Source organism: Oncorhynchus mykiss, chromosome 25 (assembly GCF_057628025.1).
Source record: "Oncorhynchus mykiss isolate SJ-2025 chromosome 25, ASM5762802v1, whole genome shotgun sequence".
NCBI classification, from domain to species: Eukaryota; Metazoa; Chordata; class Actinopteri; order Salmoniformes; family Salmonidae; genus Oncorhynchus; species Oncorhynchus mykiss.
In genome coordinates, this window is record NC_143046.1 from 37,228,516 (window position 1) to 37,256,140 (window position 27,625).

The following is a 27,625-nucleotide window of genomic DNA, read 5'->3' on the forward strand; positions in this document are numbered from 1 at the left end:
TATTCTCGTCATTCTTAGCTTAGCTAAATGGTATAGTCGTTGTGCTTTATCAATGGGCATTCGGGTCCTTTCGTAAATTCGTTCTGGCTATCTATAGGCTGGACAATGGAAATAGTCAAAATTCACCCAAGGCTGAAAAACGGCTTAAGAAGGTTGGCTAAACTGGAACACGAGCGTGAACCCATAGCAAATGAATGGAATTGAACGTTCGCAGAGCTTGTTTTGACTGGAGTGATGTTTAGAATTCCATAAAAAATGTATCCCTTTTCATTTAACCACTACAATCTGTTCGTCGGACGAAACTGGACAAAAACACACTTGTGTAGAAAGTAAACATCCGCACCTCGATGGTGTCAACTGTGCTTATGTCTGCGTAATAAAAAATTAGGGAGAAATGTAAGAAATATTCTGGTCTAGCAATCGATGACAAACAAACTCGCTGCCCAGACTTACATAATTACAAATTGGAGAATCTCCTGATTGAGATGGTGCCAGTGTAACAGTTTTGCTTCTGTCCTTCTCGTCGCCCCTACCTGGACTCAAACCAGGGACCCTCTCTACACAACGACAACAGCCACCCTCGAAGCATCATTAACCATCGCTCTACAAAAGCTGCGGCCCTTGCAGAGGAGAACAACTACTTCAAGGTCTCAGAGCGAGTGACTAGCTAGCCATTCCAAACCGGTTGCACCCGACTTGAAAAAAAAAAATATATACACATTCAGATATTTGGCGAAATAGACCGACATAACTGTCCATAGGAAAACAATTTGGGGTGCTCATTTGATGACAACCGAGCTAGCTGCCCAGGCTTACATAATTAGAAAGCGGAGATTCTCATGATTGAAATGGCGTCCGACTTGAAAAAAAAATATATATACACATTATGAGATATTTGGCTAAATAAACAGTGATGCCTATATTTCCCCCATAGGAAACAATAGTAAGATGGCAGAGTTCCAATATTATTTTTGTTCTTTACATTTCAACTATAAAACAGCGTAAGCAGGTCTCATTGTCAACAATAGCGAAGCAGGCATTGTGATGTTGAATAATAGGCTGAGAATAGAACATTTGGAAGGCGAGTTGGTGCCACGGTGCTCGATAGAACTAATCGGAGCTGGCAGGGTTAAAAATGCACTAAAATAAGGACTGTTTTTTCACGATTACTTCAAAACGACGGCAAGCAGCTGGGAAATATGGTCATATTATCAAACTGGGCTCCACGGAGGATGCAGTGAACAAGTTTTTGTCAGAAAATAACATTGTCAAAAATGTAATGTGTCCAGCCTACTATCTACATAGATTTCAGAGCACTCTTGTCTGTGTACCAGAGTGCAGAATACCAGAGCACAGTAGCCCAATAAACAAATAACCACATTTCATGAACAAATTATAGATAAAAATACTCTTTCAAAATGTCTTTACATTTACAATGAAATAACTTTTGCAGACAAATTATTGCCAGCAGCACAGTAACAGTAACTAATGCTCTAGATAACATGAACTCATCCTATCCAGCTCTGCTAGGGTGAGTAAAATGGTCAGAGTGAGGTGTTCTCTCATTTGTGTCTGGAAGTAGCTAGCAAGCTAGCCAACTTTATCCAGTTAGCTTGGGTGCTTGACTGCAGTTGTGGAGTCAGAAAGCTTGGATCAACCCTACTCCTTTGCCAGTGTCCAGTGTGCGCTCTGAACGCCCTGAGAGCGAAACGTTCTGAATTTATGAACAGACAATCTGACAACGATCTGAATCTGAACACTCTGACATACTGGAGTATATTTATGAATGCACCCTATATAATTTGGAGACTATGCCCTTACCCTTGCTGTCATTATTTTGTGGATAGGATGAGATACTAGATCTGAACCGCAGGGTACTCTATAAGCACGGAAAGCAGAAGCTGGAAAGAAATCAATTTTGAAAAGCAGGCTGATCGTAAGTCTTGGAACGCACGTAGCTGCAACTGTCCACAATGTCAGAGAGAGTATGAATTCCCCTCTATCTCCAAGCTGGAAAGGATATTGGGTGGCCACCCAAGAGGAGACTAGAATTATTAAACAATGGTATATGGGGGTCATGATTAATAATATATTTGCAATGGCTCCCCATTGAACGTCGTATTGTAAGCATTTGAGTGATGATAGGTTTTTGACTTTTGAAAGAGATTTTGGAATATACTTTGGAACATGCTTTTTCAGTTCTGCCAACAAATTTTATATGGGATTGAGGTCAGGGTTTTGTGATGGCCACTCCAATACCTTGACGTTGTGGTCCTTAAGCCATTTTGCCACAACTTCGGAATTATGCTTGGGGTCATTGTCCATTTGGAAGACCCATTTGCGACCAAGCTTTAACTTCCTGACTGATGTCTTGAGATGTTGCCTCAATATATCCACAGTCCATCTTGCAGCAAAGCACCCCCACAACATGATGCTACCACCCCCGTGCTTCACGGTTGGGATAATGTTCTTTGGCTTGCAAGCGTCCCCCTTTTTCCTTCAAACATAATGATGGTCATTATTTCCAAACAGTTCTATTTTTGTTTCATCAGACCAGAGGACATTTCTCCAAAAAGTACGATCTTTGTCCCCATGTGCAGTTGCAAAGTGTGACTGCCATGACATAATTTTCTGGAATTTTCCAAGCTGTTTATAGGCTCAGTCAACATAGGGTATGTAAACTTCTGACCCACTAGAATTGTGATACAGTGTGTTTTTATTTTAATAATCTGTCTGTAAACAATTGTTGGAAAATAACTTGTGTCAAGCACAAAGTAGATATTCTAACCGACTATAGTTTGTTAACAAGAAATTTGTGGAGTGGTTGAAAAACACATTTTAATGACTCCAACCTAAGTGTATGTAAACTTCCAACGTCAACTGTATATAATAGTCTCCTGATCTTTACTATACTATAAAGTTTCATAATTTTTTAAAAAATTGTATATTTCTTTGAGTCCTTAAGTGGTCTTAACATTCAAAAGCATATATCTAAATGATCCTTGGTATAACAATTTTAAAATAAAATAAACAAAAAAAATTAATAAAAAATAAATCTCCCTTTTTCTGGACTCTGTTTTTCAAAGATAATTTGTAAAAATACAAATAACTTCACACATCTTCATTGTAAAGGGTTTAAACACGGTTTCCCATGCTTGTTCAATGAACCATAAACAGTTACCGAACGTACACCTGTGGAACAGTCGTTAAGACACTAACAGCTAGTAGTGTCTTAGGCAATTAAGGTCACAGTTATGAAAACTTAGGACATTAAAAAGGCCTTTCTACTGACTCTGAATTACACCAAAATAAATATGCCCAGGGTCCCTGCTCATCTGTGTGAACGTGCCTTAGGCATGCTACTTGGAGGCATGAGGATGGAAGATGTGGCCAGGGCAATAAATTGGTGGAGTAGCGGGGTAACATCTCACAGCAAGAACTGGCAAAAATGGTGCAGTCCATGAGGAGAAGATGCACTGCAGTACTTAATGCAGCTGGTGGCCACACCAGATGCTGACTGTTACTTTTGATTTTGACCCCCCATTTGTTTTGATTTTGACCTCCCAAGGGACACATTGTTCAATTTCTGTTAGTCACATGTCTGTGGAACTTGTTGTCTATGTGTCAGTTGTTGAATCTTGCTATGTTCATACAAATATTTACACATGTTAAGTTTGCTGAAAATAAACGCAGTTGACAGTGACAGGACGTTTCTTTTTTTGCTGAGTTTATAATAAAATGTTATCCAACTAAAGGGACATATGGTGGTCAGAGTTGTGAGCAGTAATAGGAACACATGTGGAATGATGGACTGCCTGAGCCAGGGGTTCTAGTGACAAAGCAAATAGTAAGATGCTTGGAGGACATGATTGCCTTTTCCCTCTGGCAATGGGGAATTGTTTAGAACCTAATTTCCCAGTAAGCACAATATTGGATTGATTAGAACACAACACTTTGATCATGCTAATAATCTCCAAAGGCCATACGTTTAAGGACTGTCCAGAGGTACTGCCATTCAAGGCGATCAAAGGACTTTATGGCGTGAGAGAACAGCAGCAGGTAGTTCCACATCTGCAGCTGCGTCAATGATGTGTAACTGACAGCTGATGTTGTCAGATGCCAGACAAGTTTCTATGAAGCCAGTTTGATCATGATAAACTAAATTTGTCATGTAAGGTTTAAGTATGCATCCCAATAATTTTGCATGTAAACTCAAATCTGAATTTTTAACAATGATAGGGGGTGATAGTTCCAATGTATCTGCATTTTCTTTCTTCAGTAAAAGCAAAATAATTGCTGTGTTTGAGTCTCTCGAAAATAACCCTTTGGTTCTAGAAAACTGAATCATATTTAATAGTGGTTCCCCAGTTGTTCCCAGAAAGCAGTCAATAACTCAGGAGGGATTCCATTATAGCTTGGTGATTTTACTATGTCCATGCTTTGTACTGCCTCTTCAAGCTCAGCCAAAGAGATTGGCGTGCAATCAGTTGTGCTAGTCAGTATCTGGTTCTTTCTACTATTGCAGAACATTCACTCCCTCTTACCATGGGCCCAGTGATAGTGGAGCTAGCTCAAACTCTGGCTGCCGACAAAGTGGCTTTGAGTGGAATGATGTTTTCTTGAACAGTAGCTTCATATAAAATGGTACATGGCTTGGAACACACCTTCTCAGAGAGAACCTTCATGAATACCAGGAGGTGTCCTTTTTCCATCCATCAACCTAGATGAGAGCACTTCCAACAGCAATGAAAAGGTTCTCTCCATTCTAGTCAGCTATGTCAATTAAGCTCTGAAGAATATACCTGAACACCTGAGATCTCTTGATGTTTTGAAGGGCAATGCTACCAGCCTAGAGACTGCACTGCTGACGTTTTTCCAAGACCACAACATCCCCTTTTCGAACTTAATCAGCATGATGATTGACCCCTGCAGCGTAACGAGAGGAAAGAAGACGGGACTGGAGACTGGAGTGCGACAGAAGCATTGCCCAACCCTCCTAGATGTTGATGGAGACACCTGCCACCATATTAACAATGCTGCAAAAATGTTTACTGCCCCTTCTGGGCATTTAGTGGAACAGCTGTTCACTGACCTACACACTGACCATCAGTGGCCTTCAGACGAGGTAATTTCAACAGATATAGAGAAGTATAAATCTGAAATATACTAATAAATAGAAAAATGGAGTAATGGGCTAAATAAAATGTGTAAAACATTTCAATTTTATTTCATTTGTTTTCAAGTGAAATACCTTCTGGAGGTGTGCGGGTTCATGGACATTGCAAGGACGAACCCCCAAAGCTTTGTGTCTCACCGCTTGCTCTCAGCATATGATTTTGGCATCATTAACAAGAGACTGCTGCCTGAGTACAAGGTCCTCTACTTTTGGTTCCTGAAACAAGGCAGACCAGACCCTATACGAAGACCCCCTCCAGAAGATCTATGAGGACCACAATGTCACCAAGAGGGCAAAGGCCAGAATACATTTCAGAATACATCTGCAAGAAAGGTGAAATTAGTCATATTTTAATTAATGTAGGCCTTTATATTTTGTTCCCTGTCGAAGTTTAGAAACATTTAAGCATGGGTGTCAGCCCCCACAATGTTATATGTATTCTATACTTTATGTAGCCTAAAGACCCTATTTTAGTCTAAATTAGTCTCTTTCAGGAATGATGCAACTAGGCAAGGACGGAAGCAATGGGTGCTGAAGAAGATTTGGTACGAGAACCACACCACAGACCTCCAACGCAATGTTTACCTTGGTGTGCTTCCCATCTTGAAGGAGTACGTGATAGTTTTTACATTCCTGATAGACAAACTAAATAGGTCTATCCTCTCTGGGTCTCATCAGTTGGAATGTCTTACAAGCAGAACACTTGCCCCAAAAACTGTAAACCAGTTTGGTCTTAAAATAGATTATTTAGCATTTTACAATAACATGCCATGATTCATACACACGGCCGCCAACCCTCGTCCACAAGCTGCATGACAAGCAACTTGAAGTGATCACCACTTGCATGGCATGCTTCGTCAAGGCTGAGCATCTCCACACCACACCCAAGAAGCTCATAGAGATGAGATTTTATTGACAAGATGCTGCCTTCCAGAGAGTTGTATGTTGGACTAGTGGCTGAAAAACTTAAGGCAAAAAATCCAGGACACCCGGTTAGTAAATGTATAATGAGAAATTAAATCCGAAACACTTTTTCTCCGTGTAAAACATTTTCATTTGCAAAATATTTTGTCATAATATTTTCCAGATTGTGTAGCAGTTTTTTTGACGCAGTGAAGACTGCACACATGACAACTGCAGCTTACATGCAGAAAAAACTGCCCCAGGACAGCAGGACCCTACAATCACTTTCTGCTATGGGATCCAATGGTGAAAGGCCATTCACAGACTGGCATCCTGCTAAAGTGGCTTGTGGGGAGAATGGGCCACCCAGTGCATCCCAAATGTGATGTGCCATTGGAAGTCATTAAATGTAATGTGGGCTCCACCCTTCCCCTTACAAGGATGGTGAGGACACAATGGTCTAGTGGTGGGCTGAAGTCATGAACACTGGAAAGTACCCAGGCCTGAACCAGGTTGTACTAGGGGCTTTCTCTGTCTTCCATGGTCCTATGGTGGAGTCTTCATTTAGTGTGATGGGAGACATCATAGACCATCATTTTCTATATTGTAGAATAATAGTGAAGACATCAAAACTATGAAATAATACATATGGAATCATGTAGCAACCAAAACAGTGTTAAACAAATCTAAATATATTTTATATTTGAGATTCTTCAAACTTTGCATATGTGTTATTTCATAGTTTTGATGTCTTCACTATTATTCTTCAATGTAGAAAATAGTAAAAATAAAGAAAAAACATTTAACTTTCAAACTTTTGACTGGTACTGTATATCTCAGTATCAATGCATGCATTTGAAACGAGGCAATCAATGCCAGACAAGGATGATCTAGAGATAAAGTGACACTGTAAAACAGCTCGACACTTCGGGATCTTCATCTGCGATCCATTCTGCTCATTACCCTGCTCTTATTTCACGATTTCGGGAGCAGCGGACTGACTCGACCCCGTTACAGTATTTGGACGGACTTGCGCTGCCGCATGCCACACTGACGTTTTTAATACAATTTCCAGTTACAACCCAATCAGAGGAGCCCAACGTATGACAGCTGTGGTAAAGCGATAAATCATGAAAAATAAGAGGGGAGGCAGGGAAAAAAAAACTATTGGATGTAATTATGACTTTACCATGCACAATGCCACTCGGCTCGCAGCCACGCTCGCTCTTTCATTGCCGTCGTCACACACCTCATGACAACGGACCCAGGTGTGCGTGTGTGGGGGCCCGACCATATGGTACATTATCCTGGCCTTTAGCAGTCCCTTTCAAAAACACCTACCATCTGCTGCATGCATCAACTATATCATTGCCTGTCCCTAAATTACAATGGTTTATTATAATTAGAAGTAAGATATATTAGTATTATTTTATATGTCATAGTTATTTATTTATAGTGGTGCTATGCATGGGGGTGATTTGAATAATTCATTTAATTAATCAAACTATACCTGTGTGATGTGAGTTGATGCATTACTTCCATTTAAGTGTTCTGAGGATACGACGTTGGATTACCCGAAATATGTTACATTTTATATCCTTTGTCAGAACATTGATTTTGGTCTTACCTTTTAGTGTTTGACAAAATGTCATATTAACCAGAGTGTAGAGACAGTTGAAAATGACAATGACAAAGTGGGAAATCAAACCAATCAAAGAAGCGCTGATTTTACCTGGAGCATGTGTTGCAAAAGACACCTCTTCTAATATAAACATGTCTTTGAGGGGCACACTTCAAAATGTTATTTATTTGAACTAATTCCTGTAAAATGGTCATCTCCTCTGCTGGAACTAGAGAGCATGTTGTAAATGGTTATCCAAAAATCTGAGAATAAATATCTAATCTCTGCGAGTCATTATGAGACTTTCACTGCAATGCTTTCAGTGGCAGTACAAAGCAACTCCAATTCATCCTGTACATGTACCTTCCCCTGAAAGTGGGAACCATAAGTATGATGGGTTAATTATTTTTGCACCCAAATGACTGGTAATTCAAGGTCTAGCATGGCCTGTATGAAAAACAGTTGACACAGTATCTCCCTGTATTTTAGCAAATGGCTGCTGCTGACTATAGGTAGGGTGGAGAGTCATTTAGGAGGAATTATCATTCCCTCCTAATACCCCTTGTATAAATCGGTGTGATTTCCATTTCACATTTCAAAACTACCAATAGGAAATTACAATGAGATTATTCATATTGGGCTGAATTGGGACAGTGTCTCTGATGAACAGCCATAGAATCCAAGTCTCTGGAAATCCATTCAACAGACTACATTATTACACTGTTTGACTTTCTAGGGGTTCCAGAGGATGTAGGATACATCACAGACACTAAGAAGAAAGGGATTGTCGGGAGGGGGGAGACAACGTGGAGGGGGAAATAGGAGAAGGCGGATTTGAGGGTGGAGACAATATGGTGGAAATCCATGAGTTAGCAAATAATCCCATTCTCCATCAGCACAATGTACGAGCCACAGGCAGCGCTCAAACGGCTTTAGCCTTGAGTCAGAAATAGTTCCTCCTCTGTTATCATGTCCAGTGCTTAAAAGCCACTTAAAGTGCCTGCAGAATCTGTGTGGAATGAGGCTCCCACTCACACAATGTTAAAAGTGCAACTCTACAGTAGCTCCCATGAAAGGGTCAAATACAGCAAGGCAAATGCCATTGCTATCTTTTACTTCTATGGAAATATCTTTAATAATTTATCACATCGCTTCCTCAATTCAGTTATTGTTTGCCTTTGTTATAACCATTTTCTTGACAACAGTAACATTTGTATTATCTACTTCACAGAAACCATTGTTAGCTAGCATGCTAAACGCTTAAAAAGATCAGCCATTTTAGTTTCTCATAGTGTTTTTTATATAACCCTTATTTTAGCAGGTAAGTTGACTGAGAACACATTCCCATTTACAGCAACAACCTGGGGAATAGTTACAAGGGAGAAGAGGGGGGATGAATTGTAAGCTGAGAATGATTAGGTGACCGTGATGGTATAAGGGCCAGATAGATAGTGACCAGAGACTCAGGACTGGTGCTACCCTCTGTTTATCATTTATGCATAGTCACTTTAACTAATCCAACATGTACATATTACCTCAAATAGCCCGACTAACCAGTGCACCCACACATTGACTCTGCACCGGTACCACCTGTATATAGCCTCGCTACTGTTATTTTTTACATTATAAAAAAATATATTATTTACTTATCTATTGTTTACCTAATACTTATTTTTTACTTTTGGTTAAGGGCTTGTAGGTAATCATTTCACTGTACACTTGTTGTATTTGGCCCACGTGACAAATAAACTTTGATTTGGTTTGGCCCTCCCAACACTTTCCAGTCAAGTGGGAAAACATTGTCAACATTCATGAGCTAACCCATAAAGGCATTATTCAAATTCTCCACTACTGTTTAATTATTTTACAAATGTCATATTTTGGGCAATGACTATTTGAAAGTGAATTTAGAATTTGTTGCAACACACCTGTATAGCTATTTTGATAATAACTTTATTCTGACATTAATATAATCCTTGCCTTGCCTTGACTTCTCTTATTATGGACTGTATTGGTGCTCAACAGCTTTAAAATGCGGAGGCCTATCAGACAGACAGACGGAAAAATAGGATTGCCTTTCAGATTAACAGACACAGTTCTTGTAAACGACTGAGCGTTCCCATCATTGGGAGGCTCAGAGGCTGCTATCTTCTCTACAATACATTCTGTCCATTACAATGGTTCATTTGCTACATTAGTTCATTAATGCTTGTCTTTGTGAGGAAATTCTGATTGAGTATTGGTTGCCACATTTTTTTCTCAATCACTCCAATATGCATGACCCTGTTAGTTTTTTGGAACCAGTCATACAAACTACCCCAATTACATGCAAGTGTACTTCTCAGCATAACATAAAGTAATATTACCAATATTGTACCCATTTACAGTACATTAACTTTATTTAAGAGTACGTTGTGCAGAAATGAACCAACTGCCAATCAGGTGTAGTGGCCCATGGTAAAAACACTAATCCCCCATATTTGATTGTAAGTAGAACAGGTGAAATCCTCTGTATTCAAATTCTGAATAAATAAGCAAGTACTCATATGGCTCACATCTCACAGTGTACAGTACAATGCCTACCTCAAGAATGTTCCAGTTTCAAAAGCTAGATGTCTATAATCAACTGAACCAACTGAACAGAAAGGATTATGCCATGCGGAAATGAGGAGACTTATCTAGGACAGCTCCACTGAAGTATTTGGTGACGCATCAGCAGCATCCCTTAAATTAAATCCCAGGTCGGCGTACATGCTAAGAAACGTGCATGTCACTCACAATACAAGTGCTATTACAAGGAATCGGTGTCCATCACTAAGATAGCATATGATGCTTGCACTTCTTGAGGTAATGAGGATAAATAGGAATGAAAATGATAAATAAAACAGGTACTTTCACATTCTATGATATTGTCAATCACAATCCTTATGACGTTGAACACAAGCCTCATGTCTTCCACTGAACTATCAACATCATTATATGTTATAACTGGCCATAATCACATACTGTACAACACTGTTTAAATGCGCTAGTCATGTAGGAAAACATTTAATGGTGGCCACATTGACAGACGTTGACAGACAATGGAGTCTCTGCTGTTAGAAAGTTTACTTCCAGCATGCACTTTTCCTACCAGCTCTGACTTTGCTGTTGACTACTTTGTTGAGGGAAAATGTACTTGTTGCAATTGTGATATGTTGTTGTCTCGCGGAGCTATTTTAATTAAGATCAATGCACTAATGTAAGTTGGTCTGGATAAGAGCGTCTGCTAAATAACTAATATGTAATGTAAAATGTCTTCCCCCATTCCACCCACCCACCCATTGTAAGCAGTTTAATAACTGTAATTAGTGCAAATTGAACACCTATTTTGACTTGCTGCTCACATCACTGCAAACATGACAACTGTTATAAATGTAATCATAGCAGAGAAAGTGCTGTAAGATGAGGGATGTATTTTAACCTTCATTGTGCATTAGACGGGGGTAATCTTTATCATGGCAGACCTGGTGATTTCCCCCAGTAATGAGACCATGAGGTTCCCAGATTTTCTGAATCAGTCTCTGTCTGGGCTCCAAACCTGTTCCAAGCATTTGGCCAGAGCATTCCACATCCAGCTGCTGCTTCGCTTAACACATTTTCCAAGTTTGCTAAGTGACCTAGCTCTGTCCAAAAAAAAATGGTTTAGCGATGCACTTTTGTCTCAGTTTGATGCACACATACTACATGTAAATATTTTTTAGGTATGTAAATTGTAAAGGCTTTTGTGTAAGAACAGCTATCGCCATTGCAATCGTCTAATGGGGATCCTAATAAATCAAAGATCAGTGCTCGAATTCTGTTTTTCTACTGACATTCTCTGCAAGTAGCAGTCCTGTAAAACCAAATGTCTAATTTAGATTTGAATACAGGAATGCATTGCTGGAACTGAAGTGTCAAAAAGGTCAGAGCTAGCTAAATGTCAGCAGTTGGATCTATAAATCAAGAGTTTTGGTTTGGATGGTCACAGATGAACCGATACTGACCACAAAGGATGATGGTCTCCCATTGGTCTCAGCTGGTCTCTGCAGCGGTGGCATGGCCACTCAAGATACTGCTCCTGCCCACACAGGTGGAGTCTCCCAGGGGAGTGTTCTATGCCAACCACTGTTTTCTGCACCTGTTCTTTCAATCTCCTAAATATTCAGAAATGATTGCTGAAGCGATACAGCAATACGTATCCACCAAGCTGAAGTGCATAGAATGTAAAAAAAAAATGGAAAATGGAAAGAGCAACAAAAACATGAATGGATATATACAGTGCTTTCAGAAAGTATTCAAACCCCTTGACATTTTCCACATTTGGTTACATTACAGTCTTATTCTAAAATTGATTAAATAAATAAAAATCCTCATCAGTCTACACACAATACCATAAAAAGACGAAGCAAAAACACATTTTTAGAACATTTTGAAATGTATTAAAAAAAAATTATACCATATTTACATAAGTATTCAGACCCTTTGACATGAGACTTGGATCTGAGCTCATCCTGTTTCCATTGTTTATCCCTGAGATGTGCCTGCAACTTGAATGGAGTCAACCTGTGGTAAATTAAATTAATTAGACATGACTTGGAAAGGCACACACCTGTCGATATAAGGTCCAAAAGTTGACAATGCATGTCAGAGCAAAAACCAAGCCATGAGGTTGAAGGAATTGACCGTATGGCTCCCAGACAGGATTGTGTTCAGGCACAGATCTGGGGAAGGGTACAATAAAATGTCTGCAGCATTGAATGTGCCCAAGAATACAGTGCCCTACATCATTCTCAAATGGAAGACATTTGGAACCACCAAAACTCTTCCTAGAGCTGTCCGCTCGGCCAAATTGAGCAATCGGTGGAGAAGGGCCCTAGTCAGAGAGGTGACCAAGAACCCGATGGTCACTCTGACAGAGCTCTAGAGTTCCTCTGAGGAGATGGGAGAACCTTCCAGAAGGACAAACATCTCTGTAGCATTCCACCAATCCGGCCTTTATGGTAGAGTGGCCAGACGGAAGCCACTCCTAAGTAAAAGGCAAATGAAGTTTGCCAAAAGACACCTAAAGACTCTCAAACCAGACTCTCTGGTCTGAAGAAACCAAGATTGAACTCTTTGGCCTGAATGCCAAGAGTCACGTTGGGGGGAAACCGGGCACCCCTCATCACCTGGCCAATACCATCCCTATGGTGAAGCATGGTGGTGGCACACTAATCAGTGTCAAGGGAAAGATGAAAGGAGCAACGTATAGAGGGATCCTTGATGAAAACCTCAGACTGGTGCGAAGGTTCACATTCCAACAGGACAACAAAACTAAGCAGTGTCTTCGGGACAAATCTCTGAATCCGATCGAACATCTCTGGAGATACTTGAAAAAATTGCTGTGCAGTGACATTCCCCATCCAACCTGACTGATCTTGAGAGGATCTGCAGAGCAGAAAGGGACATACTCTCCAAATGCAGGTGTGCCAAGCTTGTATCATGTTACCCAAATAGACTTGAGGCTGTAATCACTACCAAAGGAGCTTCAACAAAGAACTGAGTCTATGACTTTAGACACACCTACTCATTACATGGTTTTTCAGAATTTTTCCTATTTTCTACAATGTAGAATAATAGTGAATACATCAAAACAATTAAATAACACATATCGAAAAATGGTTAAACAAAAACATATATATTTTATATTTGAGATTCTTCAAAGTATCCACCCTTTGCCTTGGTGACAGTTTTGCACACTCTTGGCATTCTCTCAACCAGCGTCATGAGGTAGTCACCTGGAATGCATTTCAATTAACAGGTGTGCCTTGTTAAAAGTTATTCTGGGAATTTTTTTTTGTAACTTATGTACTGTACATTTCTTGTGTTACTTTTAGATTTTATAAATTATTTTACTTTAGTTAATTTGTAAATATTTTCTTATCTCTATATCTTGAACTGCATTAAGGGCTTGTAAGTAAGCATTTCACGGTAAGGTTGTATTCGGCGCAAGTGAGAAATACAATTTGATTTGATGAGTAAAGGGTTTGAAAACTTATGTAAATGTGATATTTCCATTGTATTTTTTATCTGCAAAAATTAGAAAAAACTATTTTTGCTTTGTCATCATGGGATATTGTGTGTAGATTTATGAAAATAAGTTTTTCTCCATTTTATAATAAGATTGTAACATAACAGAAAAATTCAAGTTGGTCTGAATACTTTCCGAAAGCACCTTAAAGCTGTGTTTTTTTTGTTGCATGTATTTGTTCTGTAAAAGCTTTAGCCTTGGCATAAATGGCCAAGAGAGGGAACAGAGGATCTCAAAATCTCTGAGCAAGAAACACTTGGCAAGACAGTGCTGACAGACATGGCAGCTCAGCTTCAAGCTCCTAAGCAACTTTGCAGTATTTTTTTTTTTTTGTGTCACTACCATTACGACCAGGAATTTCCCAAATGTGATCCTTTGGTCGCACCCCCCCAGGGAAATTGAACTTATCCCAGAGGCTGCTCCATGGTCCCGCCGGCGGAGAAGAGGTACTCGAAGTGAACTTTTAGTCTTACACACAAGGCGAGCACACCATCAACCGCTTCAGAGTATATTACTTGCTATTGTTCAGTCTCTGAAAAAGTTGACGAGGATCTCCTTCCAGAAAGACACTAGGGACTGTAACATACTCTGTTTCACGGAATCATGGCTCTCTTCGGATATACTGTCCCAGTCCATATAGCCAGCTGGGTTCTCAGTACATAGCACAGACAGGATTAAAAAACTCTCTGTGAAGAAGAAGGGCGGGGGTGTATGTTTCATGATAAACCGCTCATGCTGTGATTGTGATAACGTACAGAGTCTCAATTCATTTTGTTCATCCGACCTAGAATACCATACAATCAAATTCCAACTGTATTACCTCCCAAGATAATTATTTTCGGTTATAGTCACTGCCATGTATATTCCCCCTCAAGCCGATACCACGACAGCCCTCAAGGAACTACACTGCACTTTATGCAAACTGGAAACCACATATCCTGAGACCACATTTATTGTGGCTGGGGATTTGAACAAAGCAATTTTGAGGAAAACGCTACCGAAGTTCTGTCAACACACTGACTGCAATACTCGCACTGGGAAAACACTCAACCACTGCTATTCTCTCTTCCAGGATGCCTACAAGGCCCTGCCCTCCCTTCAGCAAATCCAATCATGACAAAATGTTGCGCTTCCCTTCCTATAGCTAGAAAGGAAGTACCCGTGCTAAGGTCTATTCAAAGCTGGTCTGACCAATCGGAATCCATGCTTCAAGATCTTTTGATCACCTGGCTTGGGAAATGTTCCGGGTAGCCTCAGAGAATAACATTGATGTATACATGGACACAGTGACTGAGTTCATCTGGAAGTGTATATGGGATGTTGTTCCAACTGTTACTATTAAAACCAACCAAAACAGAAACCGGGGATAGATGTCATTATTCGTGCTAAACTGAAAGTGTGAGCCACCGCATTCAACCATGGCAAGGTCACTTGGAACACGGTTGAATACAAACAGTTTAGTTATTCCCTCCGTAATGGCAATCAAACGGGCAAAACGTCAGTAGAGACAAAGAGTCGCAATTCAACGGCTCAGACATGAGATGTATGTGGCAGGTCTATAGACAATCATGGATTACAAAGGGAAAATCCAGACATGTCGCGAACACTGATGTCTTGCTCCCAGACAAGTGAAACACCTTCTTCACCCGATTTGAGGATAACACAGTGCCATCGACACGGCCCGCTCCTAAGGACTGTGGGCTCTCGTTCTCCGTAGCCTTTGTGAGTAAGATATTTAAGCGTGTTACCCCTCGCAAGGCTGCCGGCCCAGACCGCTTCCCTAACCACGTCCTCAGAGCATGCGCAGTCCAGCTGGCTAGAGTGTTTATGGACATATTCAATCTCTCCCTATCCCATCATTCTGTCCCGAATTGCTTCCACCATTGTTCCTGTCGCCACGTTGCACTCACTTCTGACATCATGAAGTGCTTTGAGAGGCTAGTTAAGGATCATATCACATCTACCTTCCCTGACACCCTAGACCCACTTCAATTTGCTTACTGCCCCAATAGATCTGCAGACGATGCAATCGTCATTGAACTGCACACTACCCTATCCCACCTGGACAAGAGCAATATCTATGTAAGCATGTTGTTCATTGACTATAGTTCAGCATTCAACACCATCAAGATCGGGGTCCTGGGTCTGAACCCCGCCCTATGCAACTTTGTTGTGGATTCCTGATGGGCCGCCCCCAGGTGGTGAAGGTAGGAAACAACACTACTTCACTGATCCTCAACACAGGGGCACCACAAGGGTGCATGCTCAGCCCCCTCCTGTACTCCCTGTTCACCTATGACTGCGTGGCGACACATGCCTCCAACTCAATTATCAAGTTTGCAGACGACACAACTACAGTAGGCTTGATTACCAACAATGATGAGACAGCCCACAGGGAGGAGGTGAAGTGTGATGAAGTGTGATGAACATCCTCTCCCTCAACGTCTACAAAACAAAGGAGCTGATCATGGACTTCAGGAAAAAGCAGAGGGAGCAGCCCCTATCCACATTGACAGGACCACAGCGGAGAAGGTGGAAAGCTTCAAGTTCCTCGGCGCACTGACGAGCTGAAATGGTCCACCCACACAGACAGTGTGGTGACGAAGGCACAACAGCGCCTCTTCAACCTCAGGAGGCTGAAGAAATTTGGCTTGGCCACTAAGATCCTCACAAACATTTACAGATGCATAATTGAGAGCATTCTGTCGGGCTGTATCACAGCCTGGTATGGCAACTGCACCGCACGCAACCACAGGGCTCTCCAGAGGATGGTGCAGTCTGGCCAATGCATCTGCCCTCCAGGACACCTACAGCACCCGATGACACAGGAAGGCCAAAAAGATCGTCAAGGACATCAACCACCCGAGCCATGGCATGTTTACTCCGCTATCATCCAGAAGGCGAGGTCAGTACAGGTGCATCAAAGCTGGGACCGAGAGACTGAAAACTAGCTTCTATCTCAAGACCATCAGACTGTTAAATAGCCATCACTAGCCGGCTACAACCCGGTTACTCAACCCTGCACTTTAGAGGCTGCTGCCCTATATACATAGACATGGAATCACTGGTCACTTTGATAATGGAACACTAGTCACTTTAATAATGTTTACATATTGCTTTACTCATTTCATATGTATATACTGTATTCTATTCTACTGTATTTTAGTCAATGCTACTCAGACATTGCTTGCTCTAATATTTATATATTTCTTAATTCCATTATTTTACTTTTAGATTTGTATGTATTGTTGTGAATTGTTAGATATTACTGCACTGTTGGAGCTAGGAACATAAGCATTTCGCTACACCCGCAATAACATCTGTTAAATATGTTTATGTGACCAATAAAATGTGGTTTGATTTGAACAGGTAAATGGGCCACTTATCTTTACAATCAAATATAAGAAACAGGGTTTCTATGAAGTGATGCAGACTGCCGACAGAGTATTTGTGTGTAAACTTAAATTGACAAAATCAGCGAAGAAACATCAGCTCCCTGTACTGCATGTGAACCGCTTGTGAACCCCTCAGTTAAGATGAGATCCTGAGAGGTATTGGATTGTTACAACAACCCAAAATCAGGCAAGACATACATAACTGGAAAGCACACATATAGATTAGGATTTTAATAAACATCTTTCATCTTTCTGCATGCAAACTGTGATGTATGTTTGTTGTGTGCTGATGACCATTGAAGAGCCCAATTAATTAATAATAATAATTAACACTTAGGCATTATTCCAGTACGTATAAATTGTTTCAAGTACATGTTGTACTTTTGGCCATCATCCACACCGACACATTTGATTGTAAATCTTCCACTTCTTCGGGAATATGTTCCCCGCAGACAAGACAACTTGCAACTAAAATTAAATGGTGTGAGCCACTCAAGGTTGAATTCTGTGTGCAGCTAATGAGACAGACAAATGGGAATTGAACTGCAATGTGGGGATGCTAGTGCTAGGCCCTCTATAATAATCAATAACATTGGGCCTACAGTTTATGAAGAACTGCAAATTATAATCTTAAACATTAAACGCATCATCAAGCAATCAAAAAAATAATGTGTTTTATATTCTTGGAGAAAAATGCAGGTGGCTCTTAGAGCTGGTTTTGTTCTCTATGCTGGCAGTGCCAAAGCTGACTGTGGCATTTCCACTCTGAGAGTATACCTCCCGCTACCGGCCATATTATCTCCTCCATCTTGCTGCTGCACATAAAGTGACCTAGTTCTCCATTTAATGAAACAGCGCTCCCCTCTTTCAACAAAGTAGTGCATGCACTATTATCTGACCTCAACACGGCCGAGAAGACATTTGGGCAGTGCCCAAGTGAAGTACACACAGAACTGGAATTAAACACTTATTTGCAAGGTTCACTGAGACAGATGTTCAAGTACCTGGTTGCCTGGCAAAATCATTGTGCTTTTGTGGGAAGTCAAACTGGTGGTTTTGATCACATCTGTGGTATGGTCTCATGATTACCATGATTAAGTCAACTAAGCAATACACTATTTTTAGTCTTTGACCTTTATTTAATCTTTTGATGTTTCAATTATTGGGTCTGATTTATTTCAACTGTGTGAGGAATCAATTCACCACATCTTGATAACATTCCCATCACAGCTAAAACTATAATTGCAATAGCTAAGGAGACATTTGCTCCTACATGCAGACAGGACGTGAATCAGGCGACATTCTGCCAATCAACATGGTGAAAGGGTTACTCGATCACTCAGGGTTTTTAAAATACCCCCATTGATTGACAGCAAGATGGATTGCTGCCAACCGTGCAACATCTCAAATTAGCCATGCAAGGCTTCCTCACTTTTTAATCAACAATCTAATGACAAGAGCCTGTCTGATGGTCGTAACCAATGACGTCTTGCCACGCTCTCCATCATGGCAAGGGTCAATTTACACAATACAATTGTGGTTGGCTGTTGGCTGTTGCAATCTGCCTCTTGCTATCTGAAGAGGCCCTGATTTGATCCTGACAGGTTAACCAAAATTAAAATTACTAGTGTTTATTAAATTACAAAACATTGAATTACAAAACAGTAGCTTTAACAAACATAATCACACCTATTCATTTGACCATAATTTCTATAATGTTATTACAATAATTCAGGGACCTCATGATATGATATCACAATACTTATTTGCCAATACAATATGTACTGCGATTATATATGTATCACGATTATATACTCTCTGTATTGCGATTAGATATTGAGATTTTATTGGGATTCGATGTTCCAATCATATTGTTCACTATATGTCTGATGCAGAGGGACAAGAGAGAGCCATAATGCAAATAACTGTTGATCAGTCATGGAAATAAAAGTGCTGAAAATATACTGGCATACCATTGAAAAAGAAGATTGAGGCCAAGCTGTAGGAGGACAAATACAGAGGTTTTGGGGCAGGTACAGACGACTAGCGCTCGTTAACGCTAACTACCTAGCTCCTTTTTTTTAGAGAACCGATTCTTGTAGTCATAGAATCGAAATAATATAATTAAAAATAATATTGCGATACTCTACTGTGTCGACCCCCCCATCCCTAATATGCACATTTATGTCACAATGAAGTGAAACCAACACATGTACAACGACCTATTCTTCCATTTACTTGATAGGTGCATTGACCTAATTCAATATCAATGTGGATGGCAAAATGTCCAATACAGTACAAAAGGTTCCAATCTCATGACCAACATGTGACTACTCGGCAAAGTATATACAGTGAGGGAAAAAAGTATTTGATTCCCTGCTGATTTTGTATGTTTGCCCACTGACAAAGAAATTATCAGTCTATAATTTGAATGGTAGGTTTATTTGAACAGTGAGAGACAGAATAACAACCAATAAATCCAGAAAAACGCATGTCAAAAATGTTATAAATTGAGTTGCAAATGAGTTGAAATAAGTATTTGACCCCTCTGCAAAACATGACTTAGTACTTGGTGGCAAAACCCTTGTTGGCAATCACAGAGGTCAGACGTTTCTTGTAGTTGGTCACCAGGCTGGCACACATCGCAGGAGGGATTTGGCAGGAGGGCTGACGTTTGGCAACTCAAACCTTCAGCTCCCTACACAGATTCTCTATGGGATTAAGGTCTGGAGACTGGCTAGGCCACTCCAGGACCTTAATGTGCTTCTTCTTGAGCCACTCCTTTGTTGCCCTGGCCGTGTGTTTTGGGTCATTGTCATGCTGGAATACCCATCCACGGCCCATTTTCAGTGCCCTGGCTGAGGGAAGGAGGTACTCACCCAAGATTTGATGGTAAATGACCCCGTCCATCGTCCCTTTGATGCGGTGAAGTTGTCCTGTCCCCTTAGTAGAAAATCACCCCCAAGGCATAATGTTTCCACCTCCATGTTTGTTGGTGGGGATGGTGTTCTTGGGGTCATAGGCAGCATTCCTCCTCCTCCTCCAAACACGGCGAGTTGAGTTGATGCCAAAGAGCTCCATTTTGGTCTCATCTGAAAACAACAGCTGTCCTCTGAATCCTTCTGATGTTCATTGGCAAACTTCAGACGGGCATGTATATGTGCTTTCTTGAGCAGGGGGACCTTGCGGGCCCTGCAGGATTTCAGTCCTTCATGACGTAGTGTGTTACCAATTGTTTTTTTTTGGTGACTATGGTCCCAGCTGCCTTGAGATCATTAACAAGATCCTCCCGTGTAGTCCTGGGCTGATTCCTCACCGTTCTCATGTTAATTGCAACTCCACGAGGTGAGATCTTGCATGGAGCCCCAGGCCGAGGGAGATTGACAGTTATTTTGTGTTTCTACCATTTGCGAATAATCACACCAACTGTTGTCATCTTCTCACCAAGCTGCTTGGCGATGGTCTTGTAGCCCATTCCAGCCTTGTGTAGGTCTACAATCTTGTCCCTGACATCCTTGGAGAGCTCTTTGGTCTTGGCCATGGTGGAGGGTTTGGAATCTGATTGATTGATTGCTTCTGTGGACAGGCGTCTTTTATACAGGTAAAAAACTGAGATTTGGAGCACTCGCTTTAAGAGTGTGCTCCTAATCTCAGCTCGTTACCTCTATAAAAGACATCTGGGAGCCAGAAATCTTTCTGAATGAGAGGGGGTCAAATACTAATTTCCCTCATTAAAATGCAAATCAATTTCTAACATTTTTGACATGCGTTTTTTTTTATTTTTTTGTTGTTATTCTGTCCCTCACTGTTCAAATAAACCTAACATTAAAATTATAGACAGATAATTTCTTTGTCAGTGGGCAAACATACAAAATCAGCAGGGGATCAAATACATTTTTCCCTCACTGTATACACAGTACCAGTCAAAAGTTAGGATACACCTACTCATTCAAGGATTTTTCTTTATTTTTACTTATTTTCTACATTGTAGAATAATAGTGACAACATCAAACTATGAAATAACACATGGAATCATGCGTTATCCAAAAAAGTGTTAATCAAATCAAAATATATTTTATATTTCAGATTCTTCAAAGCAGCCACCCTTTGCTTTGATGATAGCATGGCAAACACTTTGCATTATCTCAACCAGCTTCATGAGGTAGTAACCTGGAATGCATTTCAATTAACATGTGTGCCTTGTTATAAGTTAATGTGTGGAATTTCTCCAGGGACAGGGAGACTAGTCAGGATCAACAGAAAGATGAACGGAGCAAAGTACAGAGAGATCCTTGATAAAAACCTCAGACTGGTGCGAAGGTTCACATTCCAACAGGATAACAACACTAAGCACACAGCCAAGACAACGCAGGAGTGGCTTCGGGACAAGTCTCAATGTCATTGAGTGGCCCAGCCAGAGCCCAGACTTGAACCCGATCGAACATATCTGGAGATACTTGAAAATAGCTGTGCAGTGACACTCCCCATCCAACCTGACAGAGCTTAAGAGGATCTGCAGAGCAGAATGGGAGATACTCCCCAAATACAGGTGTGCCAAGCTTGTAGCGTTTTATCCAAGTAGACTTGAGGCTGTAATCAAAGCCAAAGGTGCTTCAACAAAGTCTATGACTTGGGTGACTTAGGACACATCTACTCATTACATGTTTTTTCCCCCTATTTTCTACACTGTAGAATAATAGTGAAGACATCAGAACAATTAAATAACACACGTGGAGTATCTTGGAGTATCGTGGAGTAACACATCTTGGCATTCTCTCAACCAGAGTCACGAGGTAGTCACCTGGAATGCATTTCAATTAACAGGTGTGCCTTGTTAAAAGTTATTTTATGGAATTTCTTTCCTTAATGCGTTTCAACCAATCAGTTGTGTTGTGACAAGGTAGGGGTATACAGAAGATAGCCCTATTTGCCAAAAGACCAAGTCCTTATTATGGCAAGAGTAGCTCAAATAATGAAAGAAACAGGACAATACATCAATACTTTAAAAAAACATGTTAAAACCTGTTAAGGATGCTGCGAATTTTCGCAGCTTTTTGTTAAAAATCGCGCAACATTTCAAAGTCCTGCTACTCATGCCAGGAATATAGTATATGCATATGATAAGTATGTGTGTATAGAAAACACTCTGAAGTCTCTAAAACTGGTAAAATCGTGTCTGTGGCTATAACAGAGCGTGTTTAGGAGTAAAAATCCCAGGGAAAACTGTTCACCAAAAACACAACAAAAAAAATTCATCCGCCAGTCTTTGAATTGTCTAAGGCGAAAGAAAATAGATCCGCCTACAGCTTCCACACGATGTCGCCAATACTGGCATTTCTTTGCGCATTTATCCTTGGTGGGATGACGTATAGGCACTTCCTGTCTTGGGGTGCACCCAGGGAATTATGAAAGTAAAAAAAATGGACGATGATTTCAAGACTTGCTACTATCGAATACAGATCGCCCCGTGATCAATTTGATCGATTATTAACGTTAATTAATACCTAAAGTTGGTTTGCAAAAGTCGTTTGAAGTGATTTGTAAAAGTTTTTGTCTATGGCAGGGGAAAATAGATAAGACCCTGTTTACAATGCCTACAGCTTCCACACGATGTCGCCAGTACTGTCAATTGATTTTAAATTAATCCTTGGTAACATGAGGAATAGGCACTTCCTGTCGTCGAGCACACCACAGGAAGTAATGAAAGAGAGAATGTGGACCATGATTTCAAAACGTGCTGCTATTGAATACAGATCGCCCCGTGATCAATTTGATAGATTATTAACGTTTACTAATACCTAAAGTTGGATTACAAAAGTAGTTTGAAGTGTTTTCTCAAAGTTTATATGTAACTTTTTTAATTAAAAAAAATTACGGTGCGTTTTGGAACGATGCTTTTCCATGGATCAGACGGCCTTCATAAATGGACATTTTGGGTATACATGGACGGATTTAATAAAAAAAAATACTCAATTGTGATGTTTATGGGACATATAGGAGTGCCAACAAAGAAGCTCGTCAATGGTAATGAATGTTTTATATTTTATTTTTGCGTTTTGTGTAGCGCCGGCTACGCTAATTATTCTGTTTACGTCCCCTTTGTGTATTTCGGGGTTGCATGGTATCAGATAATATAAACATTTTTTTTTTAAAAACAGTAAGACATGAAGGTCAGACAAGAACTTTGAAAGTTTCTTCAAGTGCAGTCACAAAAACCATCAATCGCTGTGATGAAACTGGCTCTCATGAAGAACTCCATAGGAAAGGAAGACCCAGAGTTACCTCTGCTGCAGAAGATAAGTTCATTAAAGTTACCAGCCTCAGAAATTGCAGGCCACATAAATGCTTCACAGAGTTCAAGTAACAGACACATGTCAACATCAACTGTTCAGAGGAGACTGTGTGAATCAGGCCTTCATGGTCGAATTTCTGAAAAGAACCACTACTTAAAACCTCTTGGGGCTAGGGGGCAGAATTTTCACTTTTGGATAAATAGCGTGCCCACTTTCAACTTCCTGCTACTCATGCCAAGAATATAAGATATACATATAATTTGTAGATTTGGATAAAAAACACTCTGACGTTTCTAAAACTGTTTGAATCATGTCTGTAAGTATAACAGAACTTATGTAGCAGGCAAAACCTTGAGGACTAACCGTTCAGAATATATTTTATTTTTTTAAGGTCTCTGTCTGTTCAGTGAGTTCTCGTTGGCAAACAATATTGCTTATTGTCCGGTTGTGCTTCATGTGTTGGTGACAATGTATTTGCCAGAGACCAAGACACTGTGTTTTGTATTATAATGGATGTATCAAACCAAATGTCAAACCATTTAGTTTCCCAATGTCAGTGGTCCTTATGGAGAAACACATTTAACCAATGTGGAGGACACTGCACGAGATGGACGATGACTTCTGTTCCTGTTTCATGCCTATCGTGCTAAAGGACATTTTGATCTACATTTCAGTGTGATTCTGGCCCTGTAAACACACAATCCCTCACACACGCCTCTCGTATTGTCTGAGGCAAAGTCGGTCTTGCTGTACATTGCCCTCCCTCTGTGCCAAGAAGATTTCGCTCTGTCGTCAGGATGAGAAAAAAAGGCATGAAAACCATTTTCTCTGAGAAAATCTCAATCTCGGGCTAATCTACAAGCCCGATCATCTGGCTTTGTAAATAAAGAGAACTACAGAGGGGTGAGAGGAAGAATAAATCTGCGCTTTTTTTTCGCAAGAGCATCTGTTGTCTGTTGCTCAGGTTGCTCACAACTTTGGGAGGAGACGGCATCTGACTCGAAAAAAGCTGAAATTGTAAATCTCATCAATGAGTCGTGACAGACAACATGGAGTGCCGTGCTCTATCAACTGCTAGGTAATGATCATGTAATTTGCCGCTTTTTCTGCTGTCATAATACTGTGCATGAACATTACAAAGGCGACCCTTTGTCATGCAACATCTCTCCCCACGATCCCATCAAGGAACGGGATGTTGAATACACATTTTCCTTCTCCCTCCCTCGCTCTCCTCCTCTCTCCCTTTATCACTGTTTAAATCGGTACAACCATCCAACTGCTTTTTTCATGTCCCTTCAAAGATTTTCTCCGCCCCCAACCAACTTGAAATATTTCGCTTATTGTTCTTTCAACAATAGCTTACAAACACAAATAATGAAGTCTCAGCAGGCTGACACAAAGGAGCGAGCGTGCTCAGTGGAAGTGATCAAATATGGCCTTGAGCCAAGCGCACCTTTGTAGATGGGCTTTGTGTTGCCATTGATCCTGGGGTGGCTACACCCGAGGAATACATTATTGATGTACTTTTTGTAACTTCTGAAAGGAGCAAGTCACAGGCTTAAATGGGGCCAGATTGGCATCATGCCATCAACACCGGAAGAGGCAGAGCCAGTACGTGGGTGCCTCAAGAGTTAAAAGCATACTATATGACCAAGGGAGCACTGTAGTAGAGGTTGTAATCTCTGACTGTGCAGTAATTGGTGAGATTTTTATTTTACCTTTATTTAACTAGGCAAGTTAAAGCACAAATTCTTATTTTCAATGACAGCCTAGGAACAGTGGGTTAACTGCCTGTTCAGGGGCAGAACGACAGTTTGTACCTTGTCAGCTCGGGGATTTGAACTTGCAACCTTCCAGTTATTAGCCCAACGCTAACCACAAGGCTACCCTGCCACCCCAATAATGTACACCTCAACCTAGTCAAGCCTCTGCCATCACTTTGCACATTAATGGCCTTCGCATACAGTTGGAAGAACTTGTAAATTCTATGCAGTATGATGCACATTATATCACAAGATGTCTGCTCCCTTTTTAATAGAACACAACGGCATGGTCCCTAATTTTTAGCCAAATGTTGCATTCTCCTCATCCAAAACTTGGCAAATCTTTCAAAAAACAGATGGTGGTTGGTGGCTGCGATATTTCCTCATCTACTGTAGCTGTTGAAGATGGCGTTAGGGTTGGCACAGAAAATGGGTTGTGCACAGATTTACTTTTTGGATCACTGTCGCTTAGCATGTGCCGTGAGTGGGTTGAGGTTGAGGGGTGAGTCGCATTCTGTATGTGTTGTGGCTTACATACAGACAGAGGCAACCATTATGCATACTATGCAGTAGAATCAAAATGCATTTATTCCTATAGCAGTGCATAAACCTTACATGTCCCTTTTCACTAAATCTACGCTGGACGTCTATTCAATAACATGTAGCATGCAGAAGCATAGAGCTTATAAATCCAACCCCAAGTGCTAATTCAAATAAATGTTTAAGATCAAGTAGGCTTTAAACATACTCACTGCAGAGCACATACACGCACGCGCTGGTTTTTCAGCAGAGGCAATGGCATCCCCTATTGAAATTCTGGGAGAGTTCTCCCTAAGCCTTACAATCACAGACAAGCTCCTGTTGAATAATTGAGCTACATGACACGCCACTGTTCTCATTCAGTGTATCCTACTCACTTCCTCTGTCTTCACTGTTTCACTCAAGTCCTCCAGACAGAAGAGATTAAGGGGTGTGTGCTAACTAACCCTGATGGAACTGACAGACCATCGCCCTATAGTGTCCCTCAAGAACACCGATCTGATGCAAAGTCGATTTATAACACACTATAGCTTTGTTTCCATACCAAACCGATATCTGGAAATCCACAGGATAGGATGTGTCCCACAAAAACAGAAGAGTATAAATTTACTATGAATATCAAACATCAAATGTACACGCCCCCCCCCACATACACTCAACTCCCTACTCCACCAACCTCCCATCCCCCCATACAGCTCACTGTCTGAGCCACTGTGATGTAACCCCCCCATTCTTCCATCAGTATGTTTGGGAGCCGGCATGTGAACAGTGGACCCAGAGCTGGACAGAAAGGCTCCCCCGCCATCCATTATTCGATCATCTGCAAAGCCCAGGGGCCCGGGAATTTTACAGTAATGCAAGCTCATTGATTTATAATTCACAGCCACGCTGGCAACCAAGGGTCGGAATTACACATGTTGACAACAGCGACGGCACTTGTACATGAGGATGTAAAGGTCATTATCTAGATGCCGCGGCTTTTTTTTACGTCTCCCCTGACAAAGGGGGTGCATTAGTGTCTTGTGTGTATGCAATTCCACTAGAGGGAAGGTGCATTCTGGGTCCTCCACAGTGTTGTAAACATGATTGTTTAAACTTTGTCAACATTCAAGAGGTGCCTGTTCATTCATTTGATTCAGCATGCTGTTCCATCCCTGTTTAGCACAGTAGTGTGTGTATTTATGTACTTTGACAACATATTTGTTGTACACAAAACCATATACAGTACTGTATATATGTTTTATCTTATTCTCATAAGCCTGTTGGTTGTTTCGGTTGTTCAAGAATAGGGATTGGATATGTCCATCAAGAACCCTGCATCCAGAACCCTGCACCCCCCCCAAACGATCGACCACACGCACGCACGCACACACACGCACTCACACGCACGCACACGCACGCACCTACACACACACACACACACACACACACACACACACAAACACACACAGAGATCAAGCATTCATCGTGAGACTCTTGACTTGTACCTGACTTGTCACATAACATCCCCCTATAACCCACCAGTGAACGCTGCTACTATGAAACAGGATTACTTCCTGCAGACAAGACATCCATCTCTTTGAACGATGCAAAAACCTCTTGAGAGCTACCATTTGACAACAAAACCTCCAGTATCCTTCTGAATAGGCTCAGAGAGTTGTTGAGCTTTTCTCGGTTAAGCGTGTTTCTCGGTACAGGAGTATCACAGTAGCATGGGGGCTAATGATTCCCTCATCCCATTGACAGCTAAACTCAGATTAAATGTAAAAATGTACAAATCTGGGAGAGATTAAAACGACAAGTGACTCAGCACTCCCTCTCCATATTCACCCTCAGTTCACAC

At 40.9% G+C, this 27,625-nt stretch overlaps 1 protein-coding gene, 1 long non-coding RNA gene and 1 pseudogene across 2 annotated transcripts in view; 2 read left to right on the top strand and 1 right to left on the bottom strand.

Moving 5' to 3' along the window:
- Positions 1-27,625, bottom strand: part of LOC110505113 (leucine-rich repeat and immunoglobulin-like domain-containing nogo receptor-interacting protein 2) — a 406,461-nt gene that overhangs the window by 369,149 nt on the left and 9,687 nt on the right. The window lies entirely within an intron of this gene.
- Positions 1-27,625, top strand: part of LOC149971808 (uncharacterized) — a 467,486-nt gene that overhangs the window by 340,514 nt on the left and 99,347 nt on the right. The gene's annotated exons all lie outside the window — the stretch shown is intronic.
- Positions 1-27,625, top strand: part of LOC149971809 (uncharacterized) — a 51,594-nt pseudogene that overhangs the window by 9,070 nt on the left and 14,899 nt on the right.